Consider the following 22,128-nt stretch of genomic DNA (forward strand, 5'->3'; position numbering starts at 1 on the left):
AGATGATGACTGCAGCCATGAAATTAAAAGACTCTTGCTCCTTGGAAGAAAAGCTATGACCAACCTAGACAGCATATTAAAAAGCAGAGTCATTACTTTGCCAACAAAAGTCTGTTTAGTCAAAGCTATGGTTTTTCCAGTAGTCATGTATGGATGTGAGAATTGGACTATAAAAGCTGAGCACCAAAGAATTGATGCTTTTGAACTGTGGTGTTGGAGAAGACTCTTGAGAGTCCCTTGGACAGCAAGGAGATCCAACCAATCCATCCTAAAGGAAATCAGTCCTGAATATTCATTGGAAGGACTGATGCTGAAGCTGAAACTCCAATACTTTGGCCACCTGATGCAAAGAATGGACTCATTTGAAAAGATCCTGTTGCTGGGAAAGATTGAAGGTGGGAGCAGGGGATGACAGAGGATGAGATCGTTGGATGGCATCACCTACTTGATGGACACAAGTTTGAGTAAGCTCCAAGAGTTGGTGATGGACAGGGAGGCCTGGCGTGCTGCAGTCCATGGGGTCGCAAAGAGATGGACATGACTGAGCGGCTGAACTGAACTGATAGATGGTATGAACAAGGCAGTTGTATAATCATAGCATTGAAACACAGACCTTACCCAACGCGCATGTAAGTAAGGCAAATTTACTGGGGCTTGTTGCAAGGGTGGCTTAACACTTCCATGAGCAAAGGCAAACTGTAATGTAAGGTGGCCTACCCAACTGACTGGAAGCCATGGCCATAGGTTTGATCCACATAGCCATTGGGTGCCGTTAGGGGTGCCATCTAATCCCAGGGTTGTACTTCCAGTCTGAGCCAGGCCAGTGGGCTGATAAATCCGGGTGATAAGTGACCTCTAATGTTTGTTCACATTGCTCAGAGGACAAATATCCCACATATTTCAATTTTTTTTGATCCATGGAATGGTCAGCAAATCCAGCTTTTTGTTCCCTTTGTTCCCAACAGATAGGGGCAGGGATAATCGGTTGACTTTTTTCTGGGGTCATCCAAAAATATTCATCCCATATCTGGTAAAATTGTTCAAATTACCTGATGGATTGGCCCTTCTTACTTGCCATTGAGTTCTCATTCTTTTTATTTTTTAAGTAAAAGGTATAGGCTTTGGCCACTTTTGTAAGGCTTGCATTTACCTCAAATGTTACCCCATGGCCTTGATCAATTTGGTTAAAGCCCAGGTTATGCCAGGTAAGAAGTGGCAGGTTGTGAGTTACCAAGGAAGCAAATGCCTCTCATTGCTGTCTCAAAAACGAGCAGAGGGAGCTAAAGTCCCCTCTGCATAGGGGAGACACCCACCAAGGAAGTCCACCCATCACTGACAAAGGCATGGCCCCACAAACCTAACAGTTAGAAGTATTATGGAAGTTTGCATTGGAGAAGGCAATGGCACCCCACTCCAGTACTCTTGCCTGGAAAATCCCATGGACGGAGGAGCCTGGTAGGCTGCAGTCCATGGGGTCGCTAGGAGTTGGACACGACTGAGTGACTTCACTTTCACTGTCATGCATTGGAGAAGGAAATGGCAATCCACTCCAGTGTTCTTGCCTGGAGAATCCCAGGGACAGGGAAGCCTGGTGGGCTGCTGTCTCTGGGGTCGCACAGAGTCGGACACAACTGAAGCGACTTAGCAGCAGCAGCATATGAGTGGGCCCAGGACAGGAACACAGTATTCTGTTTGCAGTCCTGGTAGGGTCATCATGCCAATCAGGAACAGCAGAATTATTCTCAGCGGCTCCATCCTGAATCTGTGGTTGCCAATGGAAGACAAGTCGGGTCTTCAATGGCTCCTCTGGGTTAGAATGGGTGGTCCAGTGTCCTTTTTCCTCTGCTGCTGTCTTGAGCCGGGTGTGGTGAATCTAGGGAGTAATACCTGCAACTTTAACTGCAGAGGAAGTGGTTACTGCAATTGTGTATGGCCCTTTCCAGGTAGGGGACAGTGTCTGTTGCTTCCAATCCTTTACTCATACTAAATCTCCAGGTGAGTATGGGTGTACAGCAGTGTCTAGAGAAAATGGAATTCTTTTTTGAACATAAGGGGTGAGGTCATGGATCACCTTTCCCAATTGTTCCATTGCCGAGACACCTCCATCCCTCCTTTCTATAATAGATTGCCTTTTACTTCCTGAATAAGAGGGCGAGGCCTCTTGAACATTATCTCATAGGGGAAATACCCCAGGTTGGGGGTGGGGGTGATTGTCATTCTGATCTTCATTAACCCTAGTGGCAGCATATCCATCCAGGGGGCCCCAGTCTCTTGCACCCATTTTGCCAAAGTTACTTTGATGGTCCGGTTTATTTTCTCAACCACCCCTGAACTTTGCGGTCTGTATGCTGCATGTAGTTTCCATTTGATAGTCATTGCTTTGCAAACCAATTGGAGTAACAGTCACAAATGGGGGCCCATTATCTGATCCTATACTCTGAGGAACCCAAACCTAGCAATAATGTCTCTCAGCATGCCTCGGGCCACTTCCTTTGCTTTCTCAGTCCTTGTCGGATATAAAGGTACATACCATCACCAGTAAATATTTGTATCCTCGGCATGGCTTTACCTCAGTGAAGTCCAGGTGTTCAAATGGTGTGGTCCCCTTTAATTGTATTCCGGGAGGGGCTATCTCCTCGGAGCCAGGTTATTCCTGGCACAGGTTACCCATCGTCAGCTTGCATCGGCACACAAGTCTGTTAGACATGGTATGACAACATAGCGGGCTAAAATTTCATAAGTCTTTGTCTTTTCTAAATGGGTGGACTGATGGAATTCCGTAACTAGTTGAAATGCCAGCCTAGAGGGAATGAAGAATCTCCCATCCGGGAGCTCCCACCATCCGTCCTTCTGCAGTGTTCCTTGTTCAGTTTGCACCCGGGTCATAGACTGGGGCCGCTTGGGCGGTTAGTAGGGTAGACACCACAGGCGGCACCCTAAGTTTGGTTGCTATATTGTCCTAGACAGCTGCTTGTTTTACTGCTCCATCAGCCAAGCAGTTCCCTTTCGCCTGTGGTGTGTCTGCCCTCTGGTGGCCGTTACAGGGCATTACTGCCACCGCAGCAGGTTTTCACACTGCTTCCACCAGTAACAAAATTTCCTCTTTATTTTTTATCTCTTTGCTAGTTGCAGTCAATAGCCCCCTTTCTTTATATATGGCCCCGTGTACATGTAAGGCAGCAAAGGCATACCGTGAGTCAGTGTATATATTTACCTTCTTACCTTTAGCCAATTTCAGGACCCCGTATGAGGGTAGTCGTCCTGCTTCGACTACTGCGTCTGTTGTTATCGCGTATCCAGTTTTCTCGTGTCCTTGTTCCAAGTAGGTGGTCCTGTCTGTGTAGTAAGTCTCGTCTGGTTGACTTAAGGGGATGTCTCTGAGGTCTGGTCGGCTAGAAAAGACTTCCTCTAGCATCTCCTCACAACTATGGCTGGGAGTGCCTTGGCTCACCAGTAAATAAGTTGCTGGGTTTAAAGCCTGACAGGGTTCCACCCTTAAGTTGGGGATTTTCGTATAAAAGTCCTTGGTAATGTAGCATCTGAGAGGTGGAAAGCCACCTTGCCCCAGGCCCCATTAGGAGAGTGACGATGGCATGTGGCACTTTTATTATAATAGTCTGTCCCATAGTTTGTCAGCTTCTCTCATTAAAATGGTGGTGACTGCCACTGCTCTCAGACATGGGGGCCACCCAGAGGCTACAGGATCCAACCTTTCAGATAAATAAGCCACAGGTCGCTACCGTGAGCCTATTGCTTGTGTCAGCACTCCCGTGCTACTTGTTCTTTCTCATGGACATACAAAGTGAAAGGTTTGGTTAAATCAGGGAGGCCTAGTGTGGGGGCCTTTATGGCTCTCTTTAATAGTTCAAAAGTGTGATTCTGTTCTGGACCCCAAATTAGAGAGTCATTCCCGGGGTCTTTAGTGGCAGCATACCAGGGTTTAGCTATCTGTGAAAAGCCGGGTATCCAAATCCAGCAGAACCCCATGGCTCCTCAAAATTCTCTCACTTGCCTTTTGATAGTAGGCTGGCATATCTGATTGAAAACTTGTTTCCGTTCTAAGCCCAAGGCATGCCTCCCCTCCTTTATAACGAATCCCAGGTACTTTACCTCAGTCTGGCGGATTTAGGCCTTTTTCCATGACACCGTATATCCGGCCTGTTCTAGCAGGCCCAGGAGAGTCTTAGTTCCTTCCCAGCATTGAGTACAAGTCTCTGCCATCAGAAGTAGGTCGTCCACATATTGCAGGATCTGGCACTTAGCATCTGATGGGAAGGAGAGGAGCTCTGTTGTCAGGGCTTCCCCAAATATTGTAGGAGAATGTTTGAATCCTTGTGGCAGCTAAGTCCAAGTCATCTGGATCTTTCAACCCATCCCAGGGTCCTCCCACTTGAAAGCAGAAATCTTTTGGCTAATTGGAGCCACTCTTATACAAAAGAAACCATCTTTCAAGTCCAAGCAGGTAAATACTGAAGGGGGTGAGGAGAAGCTGGGCTATGTCATCCCACACCGGATGGTGGGTCCTAAAGTAGTCTCTATTAGGTGAATTGTGCCTTGCACCTTCTCAGAATAGGGAGGGGTGTGCCTTTGCCAGTTCAAGAGCTCTGTGGTGGAGAACGTCTGTAGTAAACAGGAGTGGGGCCAGGTTGGATGTGCTTGGCCGGCCCCACCTATGGTGCCGCTTGGACCTCCCTGAAAGGCACCTGTGAAACCTCTCTCTCTTGTGGCTCCTTTGTAGACCTCAGCTGTCTCTAAACACTTGGCTTTTCCTTTTTCTCCTCTTCTACACCGGGGAGGAGTGGGTATAATGCTGGCACAATTGCTCCCACCATACTCAGTGGCGCAGTAGGAGGGAAGGGAGCCTCTTCCACTGGTGGAGATGGGGGAGGAAGATCTCAAGGGGGATATCTTCATTGTTAATCTAACTGGGGCAGCCTGACCTTAACTCCAACCTTGTTGTTTGACACGTTTGCCATCTGTGGGGAAGGAGGTCTCCACGGAGACCTGGCTTTTCTTTAACAATGGTTTCCTCATTCTTGGGCAAAGTTCAGGCCCAGTTCACATCCTGCCTTAAGATGGTTGACAGCCTCAAGATGGAGATCCTCTTGCCCTCCCCATAGTGGGCCCAACAGGATGACTTCAGAGGTGTGTCACCTGTGCAGGGTCACGGGATCCATACTCGGTAGGGCGCCACTCTTGGTTTAAGACTCTGCTGTTGCCATCTTGAAATTCTTAATAATTTTATCTTTATATATTTTAAGTGAAGTCCAATGGGCCACCTGAGCAAGGTCATGAGGAGGGGGTATGTGAACAGTAAGTGTGTCCACTGTTTTGGCAGCTCCATTCGAGTTATTTATGATGCCCTATGAACACAAAATTCCAGGGGAGCCACAATGTGGGGGAGTTCAGCGAGACTGAGACTGAGTATGAGGTCACAAGTTGCACATATGACTGAGAAAATGAGATGCTGACAGGCCCTAGGGGCCATGCCTCCCTTTTGAACCAAACTTTGCTTCCCGTGCGGAAAGAAGCCAATGAAGTCCTAAGAAACACAGTCCTATTGTACCCTTTCATGTGCTACTTCCTTGTATTTGCCAACCACTTATGCTGAAAATGGAGAAAGAAATGGCAACCCACTCCATTATTCTTGCCTGGAGAATTCCATGGACAGAGGAGCCTGGTGGCTGAAGACCATGGGGTCACAAAGAGTCGGACATGACTGAGTGACACTTATGCTGAAAATGATGACATAGAAAGTCAGGAAAAGATAGGGCAACACATCCTTCCTTTTCCTCTCATTCTTCCTTATTTATCAATAAGTCAAAGAATGTGTCATAGAAGGTATATAAGTGAAGAAGAGAAATAATGGCAGTGGAGTTAGTTTTGTGCATAGTTTCCACTGTTCTGGTAAGAGTGAAATGTATGTACATGCTATGAGATATAAATGGCGTAACTTTTACTGGGTCTAAGTGGTGTAATTGTTACTGACTCCAAGCTTTCTCTGCTCACCACTCAACACCAGTAAACCAATAAACACTCAAAACCAATCAAACAATCAATACCAATAAAGATGAGATGTTGGTACAAGGAATGGCAACTGTATTGGGAAAGCTGGCTATTTTCTCAGATAGCAGGCTAGTGTCTCAAAATAACTACCTTATTGGGATCTGGATGCCTGTTTCTATAATAGAACAGAGAGGGTGAGGAGGTGAGGAAGTAAAGTAAAAAGGCCATTAATCTCACAAATATATCCTGGAATGAATGAGGGGATGTTTTCATTTTTTCTTTCTGGCAACCATCTACAGGTGGACAGGATCAGGATATTTTCCTGAACAAAGGCGCTTTGGTTTAACTTCCAGGCATAGAGGCAGGGTTCCCTGAGACAGGCAGATGATGTATAGACATCATCCTTTTAGTGAACAAAAGCAATGGGAAGCAAAGTTTAAAGTAAAAGAAACCAATCCAACATGTAGTCAGATTTTGTTCTTCCTTGTAACATAATTTTAGTGATTTTACTCAGGAGTTAAGTGCTCTGATATTTGTATTTAAAACTGAAATTGCACATTGTAGAGTCCAGTAAAATCCATGTTAAGAATTAAAAGTCTGATCTTTCTTTACTTACAGTAGTATTAACCAGCAAATAAAAGTCACTATGATGAGTTGAGGGAAAGACAGGCTATGGAGGATTCAAGAGAAAACCTTTCTATTTTAGTATTTTTAAAAGCACTTTCCCCACTTTAATAAATAATAAATAAAGGGACCACACATTTTTATCGTATCCTGCAAAGTCTGTAGGCTCAGCTCTGTAGAGAAATGGCATCTGCTGGAGGTAGGGTAGAGAGAGTGAGTTTTCTGGCTTATCCCAAGGTCATGGTTTGGTGACTGGGGTGGGCAATAGTACTGCTGGGACAGAACAGCCAGAAGGAAGAGCTGAGCAGGTGACGATGGCAGCCCAGTATCTGTTGTGTCGGAGGTACCTGTGCATCACTTAGACAGAAACATCCTCAGATGGAGAGGCAGGCCTGGGGCTTATGAGAAAGATGGGTTATATACATGGAAGGGGGGCCTGGTGTAAATGTCAAGGTCATTCAAGACAGAGAGAGTGAGGGCAGGAAAGCTGTTTACATTTGCTCAGCACTTGCTAAGGCCTATAATAACACATTTGTTCCTTGAACATTGGGAGGTGGGGGCTCCTGGCCCCATTTTACAGATGAAGAGGCTGCTCAAAACCTTCCCCGACCACTCCCTCCTCCCTGTCTCTCTTTCTGTCTCTTCTGTGCTTAATTTTTCTCCATAATATTTAGATCACTATCTGACAAATTGCATGTTACTTACCTGTTTTCTCTCTCCCTCTCTCTAGCATGCCAAGTCCCTGAGGGCAGACTTTTGTTGAGTTTTGAGTACTGCTATCTTACCCTTTTGTCTGTGTCTGAGGTCTGACAGGAGGACTCTTCTGAGACAGGTTTTGTAGAATTACCTGTACAGAAATAGAAGAATAAAACTGTAATATATAGTAAAAATTCAATACTCTTTGATTCCCCACTCCTGCATGTTTCTCTTCATTTTGTCATGTATCAGTTCAGTTCACTTCAGTCGCTCAGTCGTGTCCGACTTTTGCGACCCCATGAATCACAGCACGCCAGGCCCCCTGTCCATCACCAACTCCCGGAGTTCACTCAGACTCACGTCCATCGAGTCAGTGATGCCATCCAGCCATCTCATCCTCTGTTATTCCCTACCCCTAATCCCTCCCAGCATCAGGGTCATTTCCAATGAGTCAACTCTTCACATGAGGTGGCCAAAATTGTCATGTATAAAGCATTCTATTTTCTTGATTCTCAATATTTCAGGTTGAAATAAAATAAAACATGGGTATTAACATATACACACTACTCCATACAAAACAGATAAACAACAAAAACTTACTGTGTAGCTCAGGGAACTATATTCAGTATCTTGTAATAACATATAATAGAAACGAATCTGAAAAAGTATATATATTTATGAATTCTTTTTCTGTACACTTGATACTAATACAACATCATAAATTAACAGTACTTGAAAAGAATCTTTAAAAACGTAATTAGGGATCATTATCTATCTGCGTTGTTGTGTGAGGAGAAAATGAAACAGTATCTATAACACTTTATAAAATATAAAGGTCCCTGACAAATGTCAAAAGCTGCTGTTAAGAAAATTATTTCTTCCCTTCAATAACTTGTCTCTCCTGCTTTTTCTACCTCTTTTTCCTCCTTTCAGCCTTCCTCTGCCACCTCTTTATCCTCCCTTCCCTTCCTCCCCGCTCGACGGACCCTTTCTTTCTCCCTCTCCTCCCTCCTTCCTGTCCTGGGCTCTAGTCCCTTTTTAGTCCTTTTCTGTTGATAATCTTTAGGCTTTTCCGTCCCCCGGTGGCCAATATGCATCACTGCATGTGCTCTCTACTTGACGTTTCTTTATATGGCACCCCACTCCAGTACCCTTGCCTGGAAAATCCCATGGACGGAGGAGCCTGGTGGGCTCCAGCCCATAGGGTCGATAAGAGTCGGACACGACTGTACGACTTCACTTTCACTTTTCACTTTCATGCATTGGAGAAGGAAATGGCAACCCACTCCAGTGTTCTTGCCTGGAGAATCCCAGGGACGGCGGAGCCTGATGGGCTGCCGTCATGGGGTCGCACAGAGTTGGACACGACTGAAGCGACTTAGCAGCAGCAGCAGCAGCAGCAGCAGCCCAGCTTGGATACAGGATACAGGCTGAGGAAGTGAAGTGCAGCAAGATTCATAAATTAGTTTACAAAATAATTATACATTGTTAGTGAGGTAACAATTTTTAGAATTTTGGAAACATTTGTGAATTTTATGTCATATGTGTAGCATTTGTGTGCTAATGACTCCCCTGTTACATTATCACTTTGTGTATTATATAATGTAGATATAATTATGCTATCTAGAGTTAAGCACTAAAATGTGGGACATTGATAAGCAAGTGACAGTGAAACTCTATTGTATTAGTGATACTAATTGATTTATAACACCTATAAAAAAACCATAAACAAAACCCATAAATCTCAGGTTTTCATCTCAACAAATGTTTGCTTTTCTCTCAGGCAACGTCTAATGCAGATTTTCTGGTTGGTCTTCACATGGTCGAGGAGAGACTATTGAGTGACTCTGGAGTCGAGGACTATGGAGTCCTCTGCATTTGACAGATATAAAGGCAAAGGGAGAAAAGAGGAACCCCCATGAAAGGTTTTCCTGGGTTAAGTTTCAAAGTTGCAAACTGGCTGGTTACAATTTTCTTTACATTGATTGTCCAGATCTCAGCCACAGGGCCAAAAGTAATCACAAAGGAGGCTAGGAAGTGTAGTTTAGATTGAATGTTTCTGTCCCCTTAAAATTCATATGTTGAAACCTAATCCCTGATGTGATGGTATTTGGAGGCGGGGTCTTAGGAGGTGATTAGTTGGAGCCCTTATGAATGGAATTTGTGTCTTTATGAAAAAGAACTCCAAAGACTCCCTGGCCCCTTCCACCATGTGAGGACACAGTCGTACTGAACAGCTGATGCCTTGATCTTGGACTTTCCAGCCCTCCAGAACGTTAAAAATACTTTTTTTGTTTGCTTAAGCCACCTACTCTATAATATTTTTGTGATAGCATCCCAAAGGGAAAAAGAAAATTGTATGTCCAATAAGAAAAAGAAACAGACTGGTAACTACTCTAGCAGCCTATGCTACAATAATTTATCGTATGTTCAGCGTCACAGAGGATCTACAACCAAAAGGAGGGACATATATCAACTCTGAGAGCCTGAGTTTTTAGGCCACTACCACCCCCCAGGTAAACTTCCTGGTGTTTATTCTTAGCGGGTAGCAGTAGCCAGGGGGTGGTGGTGAGGTGGATGTGGTAGCCAAAGGGGGTATATTAAGTGGAGTGCAAGCTGACCACTCAGATGGATCCCGGAAGAGGCTGTGCCTTAGCTTTTAGTCTGCTGCTGCTGCTAAGTCGCTTCAGTCATGTCCGACTCTGTGCGACCCCATAGACAGCAGCCCACCAGGCTCCCCAGTCCCTGGGATTCTCCAGACAAGAACACTGGAGTGGGTTGCCATTTCCTTCTCCAATGCATGAAAGTGAAAAGTGAAAGTGAAGTCGCTCAGTGGTCTCCGACTCTTTGCGACCCCATGGACTGCAACCCACCAGGCTCCTCCATCTATGGGATTTTCCAGGCAAGAGTACTGGAGTGGGGTGCCAACTTTAATAGGTAATAAATAAATATATAAGTAAAATATATGGTATACTAGATACTGATATATAGTATGCAGCATCTAGCCTAGGAAAAATAAGGAAAAGAGATAAAGACAATCAGAGGTATTCAGTTTAGGGACTCCTAGACAGGATATTCTGAAAAATGACCCACTACTATAAAAAGGACACTGAAAATTAAAGTTTCCTTTTCTTAATCTTGAAAAATGAGTCCAGAGCTCTTTTTCAGAATATCTTTTTCTAGGAGTTCAAAGAGACCTCTCTAGTATTTAGATCTTGGAAAATAATCTCATTGAGATTCGACACCCAACTGCAGTTTCTCAGACAGGTGCTTTAACCAGCCTAACCACGGGCCAGAATCACTTGTTTCCTCGGGCCAAAAAAAAAAAAAAAAAAAGGTTTCTTGCCCTTCTTAGGGGCAGTTTCAGATACAGTGTTCAGATTCGGAAGAACTCTTGCAATGTGAAATTGATCATTTCAACGAAGCACAAGAGTGGGTGTAAGAAGACGATGTTATTTCGCAGACAGGAGCTGCACAGTTAAACAGGCCGGCCCCGGCTAAATTCGTTTCCTCGCAACACTAGTATGTGGTTAGCAACTACCATCAACTTTGGTAACAAATTCAAAACCCTGATCAGCGTCCCTGATTAGGGGGAGGGCTAAGGAATGAGGGGAGGGCACTCTTTGTTACTCTTACTCCAACTCAGAACTCCCGACTTTAAACCGAATGTCTATTATTTCTAAAAAGACAGAAACGAAAACAAAACAAACCCCGAATGTCTATTTTTGACATATATGGAGAAAATTAGGTAAGAAAAGGAAAGAAATAGAATAGGAAGCAATGGAAATAGAAGCATTTTCGGAGGCAGAGAATCAGTAAGTGATTGAATGGACTAGCTGTTTTAATCCAGGAGACCACCAGGCATTATTTTGTATCCAGCTGCATGGTCTTCTCTGAGTACCGATAATTAATTTCATAGATCAGGTTGACAAGTAAAGGAGGAAGGGGCCCCCGCAGGACCTCGTGGCGCAACGGTAGCGCGTCTGACTCCAGATCAGAAGGTTGCGTGTTCAAATCACGTCGGGGTCAATCGTTTTACTGTCTATGGGATGCACTGGTCTGAAACTTGGAGGGAAAAAAGATGTTTTCTCCAACGCTAGCTGCCCTTAACGCTGCCCTTTACAAAGTAGGTAAACAGGCAGGTGTACACTATAACTGTGCTTGGGGGGTTTATTTCTGGGTCCATAAAGACATTTTTATTCGTTTCTGCGAAAGACATTTTTCTTTTATTGCAAACGTTCTGAATTTCAGTCTTTGCCAACTCCCAGCCATCTCTCCACGCTCACTTCTGTGCTCCCTGACCCATTTCCTTATCCACATCTCTCTCTCCAACGGTCAGAAGCTTCCCACATCTTCTGACATTTCCTGCTTCACACCTGTATCAGCTTTTCCTTGCCAGAAAGGTTACACAGCAAGCAGAATCTTGGCTCTCTGCAATTCCCCTACTCCAACAATCCAAGAAGGAAGTCAGTACATTTCCAGATGCAGAAAACCTGAACATAATTTTTTTGTTTGGTTTGCCAAATTGAGACTAGAGGAAATGAACCATTACATCAGAAGAAGTAGTCCTCTGGGCTAGAAGTTCTAAGAACTCCTTAAAACTCTGTTTTTAAAAAAATGTACAGGACTGTGTATTTTTTTTCTTACCTGGGACTTGAGCACCCTCCAAGAGATTGTGAACCATTACATTAACAGCGCAGAAGAAAAGGAAAGCAGGCTTATTTAATCAGAACCTGTTACTTTGTATAACTTAGAATGGCTTTAAAACATGACATATGGAACATCAGCAGATATTTTGTTATAGATGTAATGTACATGTTCACATAGCACACGGGAACAGACATTGCATCTAAGCATGCCTTTGTGCATAGAGGAAGAGTATCCAAAATAGTCCTTCTCTATTTCTTATTAACACTTTTCTTAGCAGTTAGTTTAGGTCCTTGGCCATCACATTATAAAACAGAGATTACTGCTCTGGAGGAAAGAGAAAGAGAGACAGAAACAGAGAAAAACAGTTCAAGAAAACGCTCAGCTCTATAGAGTTGAAAAAAACAAGTCTGTGGAAAGCTGAATACTAAGTGTGAGAGTACAGTTCATTGCAGCAGAGTGGCGCAGCGGGAGCGTGCTGGGCCCATAACCCAGAGGTCGATGGATCGAAACCATCCTCTGCTAAGACAATCTTTTTTTCGTCCTGAAGAGAACTTTGAGAGTAGAGAAGAGAGTTTAATTAAGAAAATTTGGCATTGTATATCTCCTTTAGTGAGGTGTTTGGCCCGCTATTTAAGCACATAAAAAGCATATGTATTGAGAACAAAGTAACTGTGAGATACCACTACACACCTATTGTTGTTGTTTTTCAGTCGATCAGTCGTATCCGACTCTTTGCGACCCCATGGATCGCAGTACTCCAGGGTTCCCTGTCCTTCGCTATCTCCTGGAGTTTGCTCAAACTCATGTCCATTGAGTGGGTGATGCTATCCAACCATCTCATTCTCTGTCGTCCCCTTCTCCTCCTGCCCTCAAACTTTCCCTGCTTCAGGGTCTTTCCCAATGAGTCAGCTCTTCATATCAAGTGGCCAAAATAATCCAGGACACTGAACATCAAATGCTGGAGAGGAGATGGAGTAACAAGGACTGTCATTCAGTGCTAGTTGGAATGCAAAATGGTACAGCCACTGCGGAAGACAGTTTGCCAGTTCATATGATCCAGCAATTGCCCTCCTTGTTAAATTGCCCAAAGGAGTTGAAACTTTTGTCGACACAAAAGCCTGTACACGATTGTTTATAACAGGTTTATTCTTAATTGCCAAATCTTGGAAGCAACCAAAATGCCTTTCAGTAGGTGAATGCATAAACTGTGGTACATGCAGACAATGGAATAGTATTCAGCCTTAAGAAGAAATAAGCTATTAAGCCATGAGAAGACATGGAGAAACCTTAAATGCATATTACTAACTGAAATAAGCCAATCTGAAAGGCTGTACATACCATATCATTCCAATATATGACATCCTAGAAAAGGCAAAACTACAGAAACAGTAAAATCATCATTGGTTTCCAGGGGTTGGTAAGAGGAAGGATGAATAGGCCAAGCAGAGAGGATTTTTCAGGCAGTGAAAATCCTCTGCGAGATGCTGTAACAATGGATAGATACATGCCTTTCTGTTGTTCAGTCATTCAGTCATGTCGGACTTTTTGCAACCACATGGTCAGAATTGGAGAAGGAAACGCCAACCCACTCCTGTATTCTTGCCTGGAGAATCCCTTGGAGAGAGGAGCCCGGCGGACAGTCAAATACGACTGATGCGACTAAGCACGCACGCACGCACCGACTGTAGTATGCCTGCTTCCTTGTCCTTCGCTATCTCCCAGGGTTTGCTCAAACTCATGTCCATTGAGTCGGTGATGCCATCCAACCATCTCATTCTCTGTCGTCCCTTTCTCCTCCTGCCCTCAATCTTTCCCAGAATTAGGGTCTTTTCCAATGAGTCAGCCCTTTGCATCAGGTGGCCAAAGTGTTGGAGCTCAGCTTCAGCATCAGTCCTTCCAATAAATATTCAGGGTAGATTTCCTTTATGATTCTACATTTGTTTAAACCTTTAGAATGCACAACATCAAGGGCCAATTGTAATGAAACCTATGGACTTCAGTCCATAGTAGACTCATCATTTCGAACAAGTGTACTCTGTTGACGATGGGGGAGACTATACATGTGTGAGAAGGTGTGTGCACCTTCCTCTCAATTTTGCTGTGAACTACTAATTGCTCTAAAAAAACTAAATCTTAAAAAAAAGAGAGAAGAAAAAATTGCTATCAAGAAATCTTCTCTTTGTGAGACTTTCAATCTTAACTCTTTGAGAATGATGCATTTGAAAGGTGTTCCCTCTTTTATGTTTCCCTCATACACCTAAGTGAGTTTCCGTCAGTCTGAAAAATAATTTAATGATGTGATTTAAAGAAAATTTATGTATGTAAAAGAAGAATAGCGAGCCATAGCTAAAGCCTGTGTATTAACATTTTTGTCATTTTGTATGGAGTGATATTGTAAAATAAATAGAAAATTAGAAAAGCTTAACACGGAGGCCTGGAGAAGACAGGAATTTGTGGAATTTACAGAAAGGGCGTTATAAAAAATGCCGAGCCAGCCAGGAGTCGAACCTGGAATCTTCTGATCCGTAGTCAGACGCGTTATCCATTGCGCCACTGGCCCACCCACGAGTTAAAAGGGACTTACAGTTTTAGAAAAAGGGAAATTGTGGTATCACTGCTGCTTTAAATATGAATGTGTGAAATCTTTCCTTTCGGTTTGAGAAGCTGAGAAAGCTCAGAACTGAAATAGAAGAAAGTCTTACTGGTTCTTTTTTCTAACTCATAAAATATGACTCCTTCATGGTCTATGAGAACTCTGTTTTGATGTGATTTGTAAAAGGTCTGAGAGAGTGTTTAATATTTTTAAAAAAATACCTTGCAATTGAAGGTAAATCCGACCAGGCAGAAATTTTATTATGCTAAAAAAGAGTAAAAACCAACTCGTAGTCGGCAGGATTCGAACCTGCGCGGGGAGACCCCAATGGATTTCTAGTCCATCGCCTTAACCACTCGGCCACGACTACGTATATACATAGTCTCTTTCAATGTTCTCCATGTTACTATATATCATTTATTTTAAGCAACTTCAGTATTTAGTCATTAAAAAGGGCAAAACAAAAGATGATAAGTTCCATTAATAGTTGATAAAATCGAAGAGGAGTCAACCAACTTTATTTCCAGCATGTAGTAAACTGAGAATGGTCTTTTTCTAGAAAGCAAATCGCCATATATTGCAACAGTTTAAAAAAAATTCCTCTTATTTCTGCTGGAGTAGGAAATTAATGCTCAATAAATAATCTGGCACAGCTTTTCCTTACAGACACTCTATGTCTTTAGACATTTAATCTAGTGCCTTAAATATAGTAAGGGCTCAACAAATGTCAGCAGCTTTTGTAACTGTTATTTTTAAGTTCAAGAATGAGGATCTATCAAAATATTTCCCATGAAGCCCCATCTCCCATCTCTTTGTAAAGCTCAAAATATTTTAAAGCAGTAGGTAGAATATTTTTGAATAAAATAGTAATATGAAAATATTTCTGAGAATCAAATCCACTGTATGGCATGGGACTATTTTCTCACAGAGTATCTAATACTCTGGATAAAGTTTAAAAATATTTGCAGAGACCACCTCCAAAACAAGACCAGAACCCCAGGATCTTCACTTTTCTGAAACTACCCAACCATTACCACAATCTTAACTGTATGTGCATGCATGTGGGTGTGTTAGTGTACAAGTAGAAGATTTCTGTATTTCATCAACAACTCCATTTCATGAACAGAAGGAGGACAGGGCATGATTGATAAACCACTGCTTATGTGCTGATAGGTTGAAAATTACCTCCTGCAGCTCAGACCTCATGTCTGGGCTCCAGAAAATACAGTTGTCCTAGTTACTTCTTGTTGCATGTCCATGTGCATCTCAAAAGCAATACATCCCCAAATGAAAGCTCCAGTTTTTCCTTCTAAAGTTGGGTCTTCTCCGACAACCTAGATTTTTGTTTGACAGGAGCACCCAGGTACCAAAACCAAAGACTTAGAACTCCCGTTATATCTATCTGTTCTCTAACTCCCTCTCCAGAGGCCACAGGTTTCCAGGTCTTTGGTTCAACCTTGGAACTGTTTCTCAATCTGACTTTTCCTCCCAAGTGTCAAATCCATTTTCTAAGATCAGGTTCCAACAGTTTCTCATAGGCTTAACTGCAACAATTTCTTGGAATTTTTCTGGTCCATTGTCCCTAAAGAGATTCATTCATTTCTTCATTGTTTCAAAAATTGTATTCTGGGCACAATCACAGGACAAACACTTTGCTAGGTGCTGCTCGTTCAGTGGAGAGACATAAAAATATGGCTACTGTTTTGAGAAATTTTCAGAGTGAACAATTACAAAAATGAATATTCACCACTGAGTTTGATAAGTGAGAGATCCAGGGTGCCTTAGTAGCCCACGGGAAGAATGTAGATCCCAATCATGAATATCTTAGGTGGTTGCCTGGAGAGTCACTCATTAAACACCAAGTTTCATGAAGAACTGTTCCAATTATACCTTACCGCTGGCCAAATGGATACTCAAATATATGTGGAGTGAATCATGTTTAAACTTAGATCTGAAGGATGTGTGAAAGTGAGCCAAATTGGAGATGGGAGCAGTGTTCTAGACTTAAATCTTGTGGAATATGAGATAAATAAAAGAAAGTGTTGTCTGGCTGGAATGTTGCTTTTTTGGAGGGGGAGAAGGAGGGAGAGCAGTTGAGAGATAACACCTTGGAGACGTAGTTTAGAGCAGATTATGTAGGCAGGGCTATGTAAGCACTAACTGATGTGTTAATCTGAGAATGCAAATTAGATTGGGTCTCTCCTCTACTTTAAAGTCTTTTTTTTTTTTTTTTTTACTTTAAAGTCTTTAAAGTTACTTTGTGGCCTTCAGGGAATATCACAAGTGTGTAGGAGTCCCTCATCACGGGCATCTGTCTAATTTTCTCAGCTTTTTTTCTGACCACTCTGTCTAGGGAGCCTGGATTTCCCAGGCAAGAAAGGATCTGCTCTACCTCGCACAATGCTGGTTTCTTGATGCTGACCCTCTGTCTTGTATCCTAGGAGCCCTGTGCTCTTCTCCCAGGGCTTTTGTTTAAACAGAACAGCTTCTGTCAATCCCCCCTACCCCTCTTTTTTTTTCTTTAATTAAACTTTTACTGTAAAAAATTTCAAACATTTAAAAAAGTTGAAAGAATCGGGAATTATCTATATACCCACCACCCAGATTCAATAATTGTTATCAGATTCCTGAGCCCCACTCCCAAAATTCTAATTTTATAGCTCAAGTATAGTGCTGAGAGGGAACCAGGACAAGCTGGGAAAGTTTGCATTTCTAGAAAGCTCCTCGATGTTGGCATTGGTTCGAGGACCAAATTTTGAGAAGAGCAGACCGGGAGAACTAACTGATGATAGATATTGTGGATAGAGGAACAGACATTGTATGGGTAAAAAGAAACATAAAGCAAAGGAAAAGGTGTTGAGCAGAAATGCATGGAGGATAAAACTATTAAGGAGAAAAGGAGATTTCTGATTACGGACTTTAACCAAGAAAATTGGATTTTTAAGAATGATCGTTATAAAAGTTCACAGTTCCTGAGTAGTAATAATTTAAACACCTAGCAACCACGAAGGGATTCGAACCCTCAATCTTCTGATCCGAAGTCAGACGCCTTATCCATTAGGCCACGTGGTCCGGCCGTGTCCATCCTACCGTGTTTGGATAATTCATTGAAAGAAAACAATCTCAACTATCTTCGTAGCATGTGTTATTACTGTTCTCTTGCATCGGCAGGCGGATTCTTTACAGCTGAGCCACCAACTGCTGCTGCTGCTAAGTCGCTACAGTTGTGTCCGACTCTGTGTGACCCCATAGACGGCAGCCCACCAGGGTCCTCCGTCCCTGGGATTCTCCAGGCAAGAACACTGGAGTGGGTTGCCATTTCCTTCTCCAAAGCATGAAAGTGAAAAGTGAAAGTGAAGTCGCTCAGTCGTGTCCGACTCTTAGCGACCCCATGGGAAGCCCATAATTGTAACATAGTGAGAGTATTATTGCAAACAAGGACATTTCCAGCTCCTCAAAAATCCTACCATCTAGTTGGGGAAATAGGTTGAACCCGAGGGTTAAAAATACTGTAAAGTTAAAACAAGATGATCCTACAATAGCTAATAATAGAGTGCTTTTTATCTTTTGATGAGAATCTGGGAGAAAGGCCACAGTAGGGAAGGAATGCTTGAGCTGAGAGCTGAAGGAGAGGTATAGAGCTGGATTACTTTATTTACTCAGGGGACCACCGCTGCCTTGCGGGGGGCTTTCAGGTAAAGACTGTGGGTGAAAGACAAGAATTCGCTTTTGTGCACTCCAGAAATCCCACTCAAAACAGCCCCCAAACCTAAATTCAAATAGAATCAAAATTTCGGGAGAGGAGGCAACAGTAACAAACTTGGCATCTGGAAAGCAGATTGAAGTGTGATACTTTGTTGACTTGTCAGACCCTAGAAAGCTGAATTCTAAACTCTTCGTGTAGGAAAAGTGAAGAGGCGATCGGATACACACCACAGAACTTCCGTCGTCACGCCCCTTGCCAGGCTCAGGAATTGTCAGCAGCAGCTTCACCTGGAAACTGGCTATTAGGAGCTGAATTGTGTCCTCCTGTCTGCTTCCCCTACTCCCACCCGCGCCTCATATGTCGAAGCTCTAACACCTCAATACCTCAGATATGACTTTGTTTGGAGACAGGGCTTTTAAAAAAGTAACTAAAGTAAAAAAGGTCATATGGGTAAGCCCTGATACAATGACTGGTGTCCTTAATGTAAAAAGACCAGGACACAAACACACAGAGGAAAGACCATGTGAAGACCCAAGGAGAAGAACTGCCGTCTATAAACCCATTGACAGGGTTGTTCTTGAATTTCTAGCTTTCAGAACTGTGAGAAGATAAATCGTTGCTTAAGCCATCCAATCTGTGGTACTTTGCTATAGCAACAAACTAATATCACCTTGCCTGTCCACCATCCTGGAAGAAAACGGAAAATTATTATTATTTTGAGTGAGCAAAGTATAGAGTTTCTAGGCTAGGGCAGTGTTTCTCAAGCTATTCCCTTCATCACGATCAGGGGGGTTTTGTTAAAACAAAGGCTGCTGGGGTCCGCCTCCAGACCTGATTTTGTAGGCCTGGGGCGTGGCCAAGGACTTGCTTCGCTAACAGGTTCACAGCTGATGCAAATGCTCCTAGTCCGTGAGCACTTTTTAAGAATCACTGGCTAGAAGAGGCTCTAATAACACAGAACTGGTAGAAAATGCTAAGAACTCAGTAGATACTAGCGATTTGCTCTGAGTTGTTGTGAACTGAATGGCAAGTGTACAGTATAGAGAGCAGAAGGCTCTCGGAATTCCAGTGAGAAGTGAGGGTGTCAGGAAGACAAGCCATCTATGCTACACTTTTGAGGATAAAGCAGCTTTTTAGCGCTGATGTAGGAGGGGTGTGTGGGACAGGGTGGCGGGTGCAGGGTCAAGGATTGGACACTGCAGGGCAGGGAAGGCTGGGAATCTTTTTGAGAAGAAAGACCCTGATGCTGGGAAAGATTGAAGGCAGGAGGAGAAGGGGACAACAGAGGATGAAATGGTTGGAGGGCATCACCGACTCAATGGACATGAGTTTGAGTAAACTCTGGGAGTTGGTGATGGACAGGGAGGCCTGGCGTGCTGTCCATGGGGTCGCAAAGAGTTGAACAGGACTGAGCGAGTGAACTGAACTGAGGTCTAGTGAATTTATAGGAAAACTGGTTGTTCGAAAATAGTGGCAATTCTTAATCCTGTTTCATTGTGGATCTAAGCTGAGTACGTACACAGTTATTCTCAAGACAGCGAAGTTTCGACAGGCGGGAAGTGAGAAACCAATGAGTTTCCCCTATGCGGAGCACTGGGGCTTTTGAGTTAATATTTAATCTTTCTTATCTTTCTCTACCAAGTATTAGTGAAGCTGTGAATAGCGGGGAGAAATATAATCAAGTTTACCAATAGAAAGATAAATCTGTAGGACCTGGGGACGAGGAGAAGGCATTATTTAAATCCTAATTTAGAATAGAGTCTACCTTTCACTCGTGACCTCGTGGCGCAACGGTAGCGCGTCTGACTCCAGATCAGAAGGTTGCGTGTTCAAATCACGTCGGGGTCAAATTTTGGAGAAAGGGAGCTTTCATAAAGTTGCTGGCCAGTTTGTGTTTGACTCACGTCATCTGTTGAAGAGGAACCTCTTCCCAGAAATTATTGAAGATCATCTGGCAAATAGAAGTAAAGAGAATGTAGATCAACTTAAAGCATTAAGCTTATGATTTTTATTTTGCTTTTCAGGAATACCGAAGAGTAAGTAAATGGATGGAAATGATGAAGGAGGTGGAGGAGAAGGAGAAGGGGGTTAGGGGAGAGAAGATGGCAGAGGAAGAGGAGGGGGAGGAAGAGGGGAAGAGGTATATACTCCAGCCCCAAGTAAGTAGATGTCTGTAACTCTTGTCGACATCCTGTTGGCTACCTTGTAAGAGACTAAAAGTTATGACCAACCTAGATAGCATATTGACATTAAGCAGAGACATTACTTTGCCAACAAAGGTCCGTCTAGTCAAAGCTATGGTTTTTCCTGTGGTCATGTATGGATGTGAGAGTTGGACTGTGAAGAAGGCTGAGCGCCGAATAATTGATTCTTTTGAACTGTGGTGTTGGAGAAGACTCTTGAGAGTCCCTTGGACTGCAAGGACATCCAACCAGTCCATTCTAAAGGAGATCAGCCCTGGGATTTCTTTGGAAGGAATGATGCTAAAGCTGAAACTCCAGTACTTTGGCCACCTCATGCGAAGAGTTGACTCATTGGAAAAGACTCTGATGCTGGGAGGGATTGGGGTCAGGAGGAGAAGGGGACGACAGAGGATGAGATGGCTGGATGGCATCACTGACTCGATGGACATGAGTCTGAGTGAACTCCGGGAGTTTGTGATGGACAGGGAGGCCTGGCGTGCTGCGATTCATGGGGTCGCAAAGAGTCGGACACGACTAAGTGACTGAACTGAACTGAACTGAAGAGACTAAAAAGCTTCTTGATGAAAGTGAAAGAGGAGAGTGAAAAAGTTGGCTTAAAGCTCAACATTCAGAAAACGAAGATCATGGCATCTGGCCCCATCACTTCATGGGAAATAGATGGGGAAACAGTGGAAACAGTGTCAGACTTTATTTTTTAGGGCTCCAAAATCACTGCAGATGGTGATTGCAGCCATGAAATTAAAAGACGCTTACTCCTTGGAAGGAAAGTTATGACCAACCTAGATAGCATATTCAAAAGCAGAGACATTACTTTGCCAACAAAGGTCTGTCTAGTCAGGGCTATGGTTTTTCCTGTGGTCATGTATGGATGTGAGAGTTGGACTGTGAAGAAAGCTGAGTGCCGGAGAATTGATGCTTTTGAACTGTGGTGTTGGAGAAGACTCTTGAGAGTCCCTTGGACTACAAGGAGATCCAACCAGTCCATTCTAAAGGAGATCAGTCCTGGGTGTTCTTTGGAAGGACTGATGTTAAAGCTGAAACTCCCATACTTTGGCCACCTCATGTGAAGAGTTGACTCATTGGAAAAGACTGATGCTGGGAGGGATTGGGGGCAGGAGGAGAAGGGGACGACAGAGGATGAGATGGCTGGATGGCATCACCGATTTGATGGACATGAGTTTGGGTGAACTCCGGGAGTTGGTGATGGGCAGGGAGGCCTGGCATGCTGCAATTCATGAGGTCGCAGAGAATCAGACACGACTGAGCGACTGAACTGAACTGAACTGAAGAGACTCCAACCTGGGTAAGCCACTCCTGAATTCCAGATCCACAGAAAATATGAGATAGTAAATGTTTGTTGTTTTAAGCCACTAAGTTTTAGGGTAATTTGTTACACAGCAGTAGACAATGAGTACATTTTATCTCAAAATCATCTCCTGTGTCTAGCAATGCTTATATATATTATGATCCTTATCCAATCCTTACTCACCAAAAATTCAGATTTTGAAAATCTCACTAAACAGCTCAACTTTACCTTCTCACTCTGAGTCACTATTGAGATTCCTGACATAATGTTTTCTCTTGTCCAATAAACTCAGCTTTGTTTTCCAATGAGGTTATTGGTGACGTTCTGAGGAAATAGCAAGGGC

The 22,128-nt window shown here is 43.3% G+C and overlaps 6 non-coding genes across 6 annotated transcripts; 3 read left to right on the forward strand and 3 right to left on the reverse strand.

Moving 5' to 3' along the window:
* Nucleotides 1–11,283: 11,283 nt before the first annotated feature.
* TRNAW-CCA (transfer RNA tryptophan (anticodon CCA)) lies at nucleotides 11,284–11,355 on the forward strand. Its single transcript has one exon. It is a non-coding gene; the product is annotated as a tRNA-Trp (tRNA).
* Nucleotides 11,356–12,426: 1,071 nt separating this feature from the next.
* On the forward strand, nucleotides 12,427–12,498 carry TRNAM-CAU (transfer RNA methionine (anticodon CAU)). Its single transcript has one exon. It is a non-coding gene; the product is annotated as a tRNA-Met (tRNA).
* A 1,965-nt stretch (nucleotides 12,499–14,463) lies between these two features.
* On the reverse strand, nucleotides 14,464–14,536 carry TRNAR-ACG (transfer RNA arginine (anticodon ACG)). The gene has a single exon. It is a non-coding gene; the product is annotated as a tRNA-Arg (tRNA).
* A 321-nt stretch (nucleotides 14,537–14,857) lies between these two features.
* Nucleotides 14,858–14,939, reverse strand: TRNAS-AGA (transfer RNA serine (anticodon AGA)). The gene has a single exon. It is a non-coding gene; the product is annotated as a tRNA-Ser (tRNA).
* A 2,629-nt stretch (nucleotides 14,940–17,568) lies between these two features.
* On the reverse strand, nucleotides 17,569–17,641 carry TRNAR-UCG (transfer RNA arginine (anticodon UCG)). Its single transcript has one exon. It is a non-coding gene; the product is annotated as a tRNA-Arg (tRNA).
* Nucleotides 17,642–20,051: 2,410 nt separating this feature from the next.
* TRNAW-CCA (transfer RNA tryptophan (anticodon CCA)) lies at nucleotides 20,052–20,123 on the forward strand. Its single transcript has one exon. It is a non-coding gene; the product is annotated as a tRNA-Trp (tRNA).
* The last annotated feature ends 2,005 nt before the right edge of the window (nucleotides 20,124–22,128 follow it).

The sequence above is a fragment of the Bos javanicus genome, chromosome 23, assembly GCF_032452875.1.
Source record: "Bos javanicus breed banteng chromosome 23, ARS-OSU_banteng_1.0, whole genome shotgun sequence".
Lineage (NCBI taxonomy): Eukaryota > Metazoa > Chordata > Mammalia > Artiodactyla > Bovidae > Bos > Bos javanicus.